Source organism: Rattus rattus, chromosome 12, assembly GCF_011064425.1.
Source record: "Rattus rattus isolate New Zealand chromosome 12, Rrattus_CSIRO_v1, whole genome shotgun sequence".
Taxonomy (NCBI): Eukaryota; Metazoa; Chordata; class Mammalia; order Rodentia; family Muridae; genus Rattus; species Rattus rattus.
The window spans coordinates 80,485,754-80,497,296 of record NC_046165.1 but is presented as its reverse complement, the minus strand read 5'-3'; the positions used below and the strand labels follow the sequence as shown (position 1 = coordinate 80,497,296).

At 39.8% G+C, this 11,543-nt stretch overlaps 1 pseudogene; it reads right to left on the bottom strand.

Annotated features, from left to right (window-relative positions):
* Positions 1–8,250: 8,250 nt before the first annotated feature.
* Positions 8,251–8,811, bottom strand: LOC116913250 (annotated as a pseudogene).
* Between the last annotated feature and the right edge of the window lie 2,732 nt (positions 8,812–11,543).

Below are 11,543 nucleotides of genomic sequence, written 5' to 3'. Positions count from 1 at the left end.
TTGTAATTCATCTAGCACGTTCTCAGTGAAGAGCTACCATGTAGTGGAATGAATTTGCATGGAACGTTTTTATTGAGATCTTCAACTCCACTAGCCAAGGCATCCCACCTCTCCGAGATACTCCCCTTGCTGTAGTTATTGACAGGGAAGTCACTTCCTGGCCCGGTCTTTCCCTTCTCAGGAGCCTTTCCTCTCTGCTTTGTTCCCCGTTCGCTCATGTCTGGCACTCTTGTTCATGACCAAGCTCATGTGCACAGTTCCTGGATTCGTGCACTTAGTGATACCTTTCTTAATTTCCTACTGTGTTCCCGCTCGCTTTTGTTCAGAATGTTTTCTTAAGGCCTGGAGAGAGTTCTTTGAGTCCAACAATTCTGCCTTCAGAATTGGAATAAACTCTTCTATAACCATCAGGAAGACAAAGGTTCTGTGTACTTTTAACTTATTGTGACACTGCTGTGCCTTACACCTTAGCAGGACAGGACTAGGAACAGGGTGAACTATAACCCACAGAGGCCTGCCTCCAGTCACATACTATGTAGGTATGCTTTCTGCCCCAAAGGTTAAATAAAGAAGAGAGAACCAATGATAGAGACCAAGTGTCCAACATGAGACTGTATATATGTTTATGTGCTTGCATGCATGCACATATGTGTGGAATATGAGTGAGAGTGTGTATGTGTCTGTGCATATGCGTGTGCTGTATATATGAATATGTGTGTATATGTGTGATGTATGTATGTGTATGTACATGTGTATGTGTGTATGTATGCATGTGTGTGTGTCTCCCTCTCTCTGTCTCTCTGTCTCTGTCTGTCTCTGTCTGTCTGTCTGTCTGTCTCTCTCTCTCTCTCTCCCTCTCTCTCTCTCTCTCTCTCTCTCTCTCTCTCTCTCTCTCTGTGTGTGTGTGTGTGTGTGTGTGTAATGGGGCAGATATGGCATTTTACATTCACAGTGACTCAAAAGTCACCTGTCCCATGAGTAAACCTGAGTGAGACTTTTACTTTACTCTTTAACTTTCTAGAGTTAATTCATCTATATTATGGAGATACTCACTCTTACATGGCATGAGGATGAAGTGAAGTTTTCCAGATGCGTTTGGTGCCCACTGTTGACTGATACTGAATACAGTTACAGTTGTCCCTGTGGAGACTATTGGAAACCTGAAGAGTAAGGGAGATTCATGCAAAGGCCACATCAAACTAGATTTAAATCTTGTCAGGCAAAGAAAAACATTGATTATGAAACACATTAGGGAACCAATGTAGAGCTGTCTTAATGTTTTGTTCTCACACGTGATTGAGAAAATCCTTGTTAGTGTACTGTCTGGAATGTAAGCTGCCACATGCCTTTCTCGCTCTTATGAGAGTCATAGTAAGGAAGTAATAATAAATGTATACTTTTTAAAGAGAACATTCCAGCCCTGAAAGTAAAGATAATGAAGATGTAATAACTTTCCTCTTATGTAAAAGAGAACAACAGGGAAGTTTTAAGTTCAAAGATGGCTTTGTGAAATAGGATTTATATATATTTCCTAGGAATCATCTAGCAGTTTTACAGATGGAAAATATAGATTTACACAACTTTGGGAATACCTTCTACTAGAGCAGTGATTCTCAACTTTCCTAGTGTTTGACCTTTTAATACAGTTCCTCATGTTGCAGTGACCCCTGTGGTAGTTTAAGTTTGGCCTCCATAGAGTCATGCGTTTGAAGGATTGACCCGTAGGGAATGGCGCTATTGGGAGGTGTGACCTTGTTGGAGGAAGTGTGTCCTGGTGGGAACAGGCTTTGAGATCTCCTGTGCTCAAGCCCCACCCATTGTAGCACCCTTCCCTTCTGCTGCCTGCAGATCTGGGTATAGAACTCTCAGCTCCTTCCCTAGCGCCATGTCTGCCTGTAGGTTGCCATGGTTCTCATCACGTCAACAATGGACTGAAGCTCTGAAACTGTGAGCCCCAATGAAATGTTTCCCTTTATAAAAGTGGCTGTGGGCATGGTGTCTCTTCCCAGCAGTAAGGTCCTAAGACAATCACCAAACATAAAATTACTTTTGTTCTACTACATAACTGTAATTTTGCTGTTACAAATAAATCATAATGTAAATTTTTGGGTTTGTTCTGATGGTTTTAGGCAATCCATATGACCCCAAATGACCTACATCATTTGACCCCAAAAGGCATAGCAATCCACAGGTTGAGAACTGTTTTATTTGAGAATTCAGTATTGCCATTTCTCCAAGTTCAAGCATGCCAGCAACAAGACATCTATAGCCTTTGTATGTCGCCCCAAATAGCACAACGTGTGAGGTTTATTGAAATGATTTTGAGTTTTATAATGGCTGACTGACATATTTTGTCATAACCTAAAGCACACTTTTACATTTTTATACAAAATAGACCAACACACTCTCTGCCATTTGTTATTTGGAAAATAAACAGCGTTCAGCTGAAAGACGCAACCCAGAAAGATCAGCCAGCTCCCTGCCAGCGGGTTTAGAATGCATTATACACAGTAATTACCAATGGCCCTGTAAACCCTACAGTGTTTGGCAAACTCCTCAATGTTTTTGTAAATGGCTCTGTTCCCTAGAAGTCTGTACTGCCCTCATGTAGCAGTAGGGTTATTGTCCTCCTGGACACATTAAGTGGATTATTTTCTTAGTCAGGGGAGAGAAGGTCATGAAAAATAATGTTCAGTTTTTCCCCCGCAGCAAACGCTGAGCTATTTAATAATGTTGAAGTGGAAATGAGAATGAGGACTAGCTTTTGCTTCTTAATAGAAATCAGCTGTGATGAGGAGGAAGCTGGGCAAACTGAACCCATTGGCCTTAGGAGCTGATGGAAGCCTTTCTTAACTCATACAGGATGCTGGCATCAGAGTTGTGCGTGGTGTGGTACTTGGGAGCGTATGGCCCCAGAATTCCTCATTACTGTATAAATACAACAATCCATTTTATGTACCTATATGAAGCTGATGCTTACCCCATCATCTCTTGCCAACTTAGTCTCTTTGATTGACATTTGGTATACAACCCAAGCCTCCTGCCTTTATCTGGATTTTACAATCAATGAAGGAAAAGAACATTTCCTCCAAACATTTGCAAAGGCAAAACGTTTGAGTCTGTCCTCTGATTACTCCATATTGGGAAGAGAAAGGTGTTTGGAGAGATCACCTAAGCAAAGATAGTGCATATGAGCAAAAAAGTAAGATTTTATGAAAAGCTGCTTAGTATTTCAAAAAATTAATTTTAGGATCTCGAACCTTCCGTATTTCTTGATTTGTTTTAAAAACAAAGCAATCATTTAGCTTACTAAGTTGTATTATTAGAACAAAATGAAAGCTATAGTGTTCACAGGAAAAATTGACTCTACTATTTTTATACAATTCTGTGCATAGTAGCCAATATGTATTTAAAGAGATTTCTAGCAAAATGTGTTCTACATATCACCTGTTTTAAAATAAAAGTACAATCTGAAAACTTTAGATGCTTATCTTTTTCCAATAGAACATTTAAAATGCTTTCTTGCTTTTTCTCCCCTAAGACCTTGTGAAAATTTACTGATAATTACAAGAGAGGATTAAGTTAACTCCTGTCATCTTGAATATAAAAATGTCCAATGTAGCCACCTAGTTTGTCTTCTTTTTCTCTTAACTTAGACCATCTCTTCTTTGGTCCTCTGTCGAACTCCTCAGAGCTTATGGTTATTTTCAACTACTTTCCATGTTGCCCATTTCCTGTTAGTTTCTCAGTGTACTTCCCTAGGTATGTTGGAGACACCATATCTACTTGCCTCTCCCTAAATGTTGCTACTAAAAGGTAATGCGAAAACAATGTCCTGTTTGCTCTCTACACCTCCATATGCATTTCTTTAAACAGCAGACCCTAAGTACTGTGAATTAGCCTTCATCTTGAAATTTTCATCTTGAATTGTAAAATAATTATGTATGTTGATGATATGGCATCATATCCTATGCATATTCATTAAGTGGAATGCTTACAGGATGATGATGAATCTACTACCTCAGACTTAATTTTCTTTTGTTGAAAACAGACTCATTGTTTGAAATGTACAAGGCGTTCACCTAGTCACCATTTCTTCAGTAAAGCTCACGCAAGCTTGTCCATGTCTGAATTGACGTGGTGTAGTCCGGATCCACATCTTTTCTTTCCACTTCGCCTCCCTCTCCAGCTTTTGGTAATAACCACTCTAATAGCTCTTTCTACAAACTATAAATGAAATTATGTATATTTGTCTTTCTTTTTTATTGGTTGTTTTATTTATTTATATTTCAACTGTATCACCCTTTGCAGTTTGCCCTCACAAGCCCCCTATCCCCTCCTTCCTCCCCTCTACCTCTATGAGGGTGCTCCCCCATCCACCCACCCATTCCTGTTTCAGCAGACTAGCATTCCCCTATCCTGGCTCATCAAGCCTCCAGAAGACCAAGGGGCTCCCCTACCAGTGATACCAGATAAGGCATCTGCTACATATCCACTGGAGCGCTATGTACTCTTTGATTGGTGGGTTACTCCCTGGGAGCATCGGGGGGTCTAGTTGGTTGATATTGTTGTTCATCCTATGAGGTTGCAAATCCCTTCAGCTTCTACAGTCCTGTCCTAACATACCCATTGGGGTCCTCACGCTCAGTCCAATGGTTGGCTGTGTATATCCACATCAGTCCAGCTCTGGCAGAGCCTCTCGGGACAGCTAAACTGGGCTCCTGTCAGCAAGCACTTCTTGGCATCAGCAATAGTGTCTGAGTTTGGTATCAGCAGATGGGATGGATCCCTAGGTGGGGCAATCTCTGTGTAGTCGTTCCTTCAGTTTCTGCTCCACTCTGTCCCTGCATTGCCTTTGACAGGAGGAATTCTGGATTAATATTTTTAGGATGGGTGGGTGGTCCCATCCCTCAACTGGGGGCTGTGCCTATTCATTGGATGTGGTCTCTACAGGTTCTCTCTGTCCTTTGTTGGGTATTTTGGTTAAAGTTCTCCCTGTTGGGTCCTGGGAACCTCTTGGGTCCCTGGCATCTGAGACTTTTTCGTGGCTACACTCAGTTCCCCTCCCCCACTGCTGCCCACTTACTTTCAAATTCCGGAGCCTCTGTACTTCTCCCCCATCTCTTCCCATATCTGAACTGGCCCCCCTTCTCCCCTCCCTCCTTTCTCTTTCTCAGATTCCTTTCTCCCTCTATTTCCCAGAGATTATTCTTTCCCCTCTATTGAGTAGTTAGTATTATAGCGTCCACACTACAGTGTGATCTCATGTCTTCTTGAGCTTCATATGGCCTGTGAATTGTATCATGGGTATTCCAAGCTTTTTCTTTTGAGGGGGGGTAATAAACATTTATCAGTGAGTACATACCATGTTTTTTTGTGACTGGGTTATCTCACTCAGGATGATATATTTTCAAGTTCCATCCATTTGCCTGTGAATTTTATGGAATCATTTTTTTAATTGCTGAGTAGTACCTCACTGAGTAAATGTACCACATTTTCTATATCTATTCCTCTGTTGAAGGACATCTGGGTTCTTTCCAGCTTCTGGCTGGAACATGTGTCCTTGTGACATATTGGAGGATCGTTTGGGTATATGCCCAGGAGATATATATTGAGTCCAATTTTCTGAGGAACCACCAGACTGATTTTCAGAGTGCAATCCCACCAACAATGGAAGAGTGTTCCTCTTTCTCCACATCCTTGCCAGAATCTGCTGTCACCTGAGATTTTGATCTTAGTCATTCTTACTGGTGTGAGGTGGATTCTCAAGATTTGTATTGATTTGCATTTCCATGATGATTAAGAATATTGAACACTTCTTTAAGTGCTTCTCAGCCATTTAAGATTCCTCAGTTGAATGAAGTCTCTGTTTAGCTCTGTATCCCATTTTTAATAGGGTTATTTGGTTCTCTGGAGTCTACTCTCTTGAGTTTTTGTATATTTTGGATGTTAGCCTTCTATCAGATGTAGGGTTGGTAAAGATCTTTTCCCAATTTGTGGATTACCATTTTGTCCTATTGACAGTGTCCTTTACCTTACAGAAGCTTTTTAATTTTATGAGGTCCCATTTGTCAATTCTTGATCTTAGAGCATAAGCCATTGGTGTTCTGTTCAGGAAATTTTCAAATTTCCTGTGACAATGTGTTCAAAGTTCTTTCCCACTCTCTCTTCTATTAGATCCATCATATCTGGTTTTATGTGGTTTTTGTCATTGATCCACTTGGACTTGAGCTTTGTATAAGGATATAAATGGGTCGATTTGCATTCTTCTACATGCTCACCACCAGGTGAACCAGCACCATTTGGTTGCAAATGCTGACTTAATTCCACTGGATTGCTTTGACTCTTTTGTCAAAGAACAAGTGACCATAGCTGTGTGGGTTCATCCTGCAGATCCATGGGCATGGAAGATCTTTCCATCTTCTGAAGTCTTCTTCAAATTTATTTCTTCAGAGACTTGAAGTTCTTGTCACACAAAGTTTCACTTGCTTGGTTAGAATCACACCAAGGTATTTTATATCGCCTGTGACTATTGTGAAGGGTGTCATTTCTGTAATTTTTTTCTCACCTTGTTTATCCTTTGAGTAGAGGAAGCCTACTGATTTGTTTGAGATGAGGTCCTGCTATGTTGCCTGTACTGTACTTTGACTTTTCATTTCCTGCCTCACCTTGTCATGTGGATAGCATGCTGGGTAAAAATCTACCACTCAGCTATAGTTCAGTTTCTCTGGTGGAATATAAGTTTCTGCATAGGAAATCATGATATCAACAAACAGAAGTAAATAATTACTTTTCCTCCCCCATTTTTGATCCATTTCATTTCCTTTTCTTATATTCCAACCTAATGTCATTTATTCCTTGTGTGTAAGTGTTTTGCCTATATGTATGAATGTGTACCACAGTGTACCAGATGCTATTAGAGAGCAGAACAAGGTGTTTGGTCACCTGAAACTGAAGTTATGGATGGTTTGAGTTATTATTTGGCTGCTGGAAACCAAACTCAGGTCCTCTGTAAGTCCAACAATGGTTCTTCACGACTGAGCCACAGCTCCAGCCCCAGTTATTTTGGTCTAAACTTCCAGTAATATGTATGCTCAACAGAAACACAAGATGCCCGTTCTCTTATTTCTGAGCTTTTACCATCTTAAGAGTGGCAAAGATGGGTTTTATTGTGTTGGAATATTTTCTTTCTGTGTCTGCTTTATTGAAAGCAATTTTTAATCATGAAAGGATATTGAATTCTGTCTGTACATTTCCTGCGTCTCGTAAAATGATTATATGAAGCACAGTATAAATGGATTTGCATACAATGAGTAATTCATACATTCCATAGGGTAGATTTTTAAATATTAATTTTATTTTCATCATGTGTATATGTATGTCTGTGCCATGAGTATGTGGGTCGTGGAGAGAGCAAAGGAGGATATTCTCCTAACTCGCCACAGGTTGATTCCAATTGTCTCTTCCTTCTTTGGTCAGATAGGTGACATGTTGATAGTTTCCACTTATCATAGATTATCTAATCCGTTAGGATGTAATTGTTTCAGAATCTCCTATGTTCTGCTTTATTTCTTCAGTATTACTGCTGTTGCGTCTTCTTTCCAATTTCTTTAATTTTCTCTCCTGTTTTATAATGATTCTGATGGAAGATCTGTTGACTTTGGTTATATTTTCAAAGAGAAGCCAAGTGCCTTTGACTTTGGTTATATTTTCAAAGAGAAGCCAGGTGGAGACGTTTTTATAATATCACTTTAAGTAGTTTGTCTTCTCATCGCCCTTGTCTTTTCCTTGGGGACTCCCATACTGTGTACATGTTGGCGGTACTGCACACAGCCATTATCCTCCTTCACCTCCATTCTGTCTTCCTTTTCTTCCAGCTTGCTGGTTTGAAATGTCCTGCTATTGTCTCTGCTAACTCTGTCTTTCACGTGACTATGTCTACTATTAAGTGCCCTATTGAATTTTATTCTTGACCTTTACTATATTCTACAGCCGTGGAATGTCTCTCCAGTACTTTATCATACTTCTATTTTGTTATCAGATTTATAACTTTATACATGTATTATTTCCATGCTTTCATTTATCTGCTCACGTGTTATTTCTTAGAATTCCCTATCTGGACAGGATTGTTTGCACATCTGACCTTTAGAGTCTCTTTTCTCTCTCTCTTTTTTCTTCCTTTCTGTTTGTTTGTCTGTCTTATTTTTTTTTTTATCAAATGGTCTTTTATGGAAATGTCTTCTCTTGTCACTACTCAAAAGCTGGACATTCCACTGTACCACTGATGGTGTTGTCTATGATGTCATGAGATGGCGGGACTCACATTGCAGACCACAGACTGTGCAGTCCCCAGGATCTCCTGCAGACTGATGCTGCATTTGTTGGCAGTGCTGACAACCTTATCAACAGTAACATTATCACTGTGCTTAATGTTCTATTTCTATCTGTCTCTTGGCTCCTTGAGGGCTTTTATGATTAGGCTGAGGCAGAGGGCACCACCTCGTTGGGACCTGTCTGGTTGGAGTGCTCCATCTCACTCTCATCTGAGCTTTCCAGTCACTTATTACCTTGGGAATGTCATCACCAACTTTTTGTGGAGACGGACCCAGGGGACCTCTCTTGGTGGCCAAGGCAGATGTGGCATCAACCTCACCTCAGCTTTACCTCAGGTATCTGCTTTTAATCTCATTGGACTCAAACTTGGGGCAGCAAAGTGGAGGCCACCGTCAGTTGAGCCTGGATTTGGGATGATTGGAGAGAGTTTTTTGCTATCACCTCCCCGTACTGAAAGCTGATATTTACTAGGTACATGCGTTTCAAACCTGCTGTCCTATGAAGCTTTTTGCTTTCCTGTCATTGATTTTCCACTACTTGTTAGAATTATTAAGAATTAATATGGTACTTTTGCTGTTATTTGTTCGTTTTTTTGTTGTTCAGATTCCCCATGATTTGAAGTTGAATTTAGAAACTTGCTTCATATTTAATGCTCTTTAATCTGTTAAACTGATGGATTATCTCTGCTTCTTTTGAAACATCGTGAATATTCTTGATAGTGCTTCATATATTGACTGAGGAGAAAAGCTGGAAAAATAGAAGTTTAATACCGTATTGGATGGCCTAAGATGACTAAATGCATTGCTTTGTTGGGAAAACTGGATGTTTTATATTATTAGTATATTTTGATGTTAATTACTGTTTATTTGTTTTAACTGTGAAATGAATTGTTTTTGAATGATAAATATCTCATATATATGTATATACATATCATTTCTAATATATATACATATATATGTATATATATATATATATAATTTTTTCAAGCCCATGCTCTGATAATGGGAATTGATCTTCTTTCTGAGGTCAGAAGCCAGGGTAGAACTGAATCAATATTAAAGTCATATTTTTTTCAATTTATATAGTATCAATAACACCATTAGATCTTAGGAAATGCCAAATTGATAAGCAGATGGTCATTTGGCCCAGAGGAATGACTTCACTTTGCATTATCAGTTCCTCATCTCAACCCCTGACCTTCCTTTTCTTCTATGGGTCTGCCTGGCTTAATTTTTTTTATGTTCCATCATATTGTGACTCTTCCTTGAAACTTTTTTTCCCTTCACTGTCTTTCATCCATAAGATTCCTCAAATGTTCTTCCCTTTGTGTATCCAGACTCACTGGCTTTTACAAGTAGTAGACTTTTAGGCTATGCATTTTCTATAATGCAGAGCTACCATTTAATACAATAGGTTCCTGGATTGAGCGTTCCAGGAACCATTTGAAGATGCAATTTATTTGGAATAAAAAATAAAATAAAACAATAAAATACTCAGGTTGGAAAACAAAGTTTGTCCTCATTTTAAAATTCACTCTCAGTGGAGGAATTGTGTGGAAATTTGACAGCATGTCCAAGATATTTAGTTGACTCGAACACAATGGCTTAGAATGTAACGGACATAGCTTACTTGAAGTGAATTTTCTAGAATAAATATGCAGTGCATTTCAGGGAGATGCTGTTGAAAGACTTGAGATCTTTCCCCTTGGTATTCTTTAAAATGAAGCATGTGCTGCCATTGGTAATTCCTCTGTTTACCCTGAGTCTGATGTTTGAGAGTTGAAACCCGAGTAACTCACAGCAGGTTCAGCAGATCCCAGGGCTGTTTCTGTGGAACTTTCTGCCTATCAAAAATTCACCAAGGGAAAGAGAAATGTGGAGGTGCTATTATACATATGCATGTGCTTCTTTACTCACGACTATAGATGTTTCAGTATGAATGCTGCTCTTGGCTGTTTTCTTGACTCAGAAGTTACAGTCCACATACATTTGAAGGATTTTTTCGAGGTAGACTCATTTGCCAATCTTCACAGGTAAGCTGGCATGTAGGAGGCAGCAGTTGCAGTAGCAGCAACAGTGACAGTCTTCCAGCATCTCAAATTATTACCTTCCTCAACATAACTGTCTTTAAAGACAGTAGTTCAAGTGTAAAATGGGTAAGTAGTTAAATGAAAGAGGGAGAGATTTGCGCCAATCGTGTGATTTTTTTTTAATAGTAATCTACTATTTTACAAGTAACAAGATTGCATATAGACATAGATTCCATTTACCTTAAGCAGAAAGGAAGGAAGGATGGAATAAAGGAAAGGAAGAAGGAAAGAAGGAAGAAAGGGAGGGAGGGACAGCAAGGGAAGGAAAAAAGGAAAAAAGTGGTTGATTCAGTATCAGCTAAGGGGAGAAGAGTGATTCGGGAGGACGTACAGCAAGCAGGATAGACTGGAAGCTGCTGATAGGCTTGTGGTATTCAGAGCCTTATGAGGAACCATCCCAGTTCTTTTTTTCTTTTAGATATTCTAACCAAGAACCAGACGAGAGAGAGAGAGAGAGAGAGAGAGAGAGAGAGAGAGAGAGAGAGACAGAGACAGAGACAGAGACAGAGAGACAGACAGAGACAGAGACAGACAGAGAGAGACAGAGAGAGACAGAGACAGAGAGACAGAGAGACAGAGAGACAGAGACAGAGACACACAGAGAGAGACAGAGACACAGAGACACAGAGACAGAGAATTGAGTTGGCTTAAATTGTGAATGCATTTGGTCTTGTCTGGGACACATCTTAACTAAGCATTCACCACCAATAGAAAACAGGATTTCCTGATACTTGATACTTTCTGGAGAAATGGAGAGTCATGTGTAGTGGACCCTGGACACCACAACATGAATGTATACATCTTTCTCGGGACTCACCTTCTCCATAGTATCTGATGGCGACCGCGAAATGAAAGCACATGTTGAAATCAATCTTTACATGACAATGAATAAGTGGATCCACAAAACATACAGTAAAAGCAAATGATAAAGAAAGGAAGCTAGTAAGTGAAATTGATTTATGTGAAGTGCTGTGCCTCCTCTTCACTGCCCTACGAGCTGCAGGACAGAATCAGTGGTAGTGTTGACTCCAGCAGTCTGCCCTGGCTGCTGTAATAGGTTTCAGCCATGCTCTGCTTTATTGCATTTTGGACAAAGAGGAAGAAAAAATGCACTTGAGTT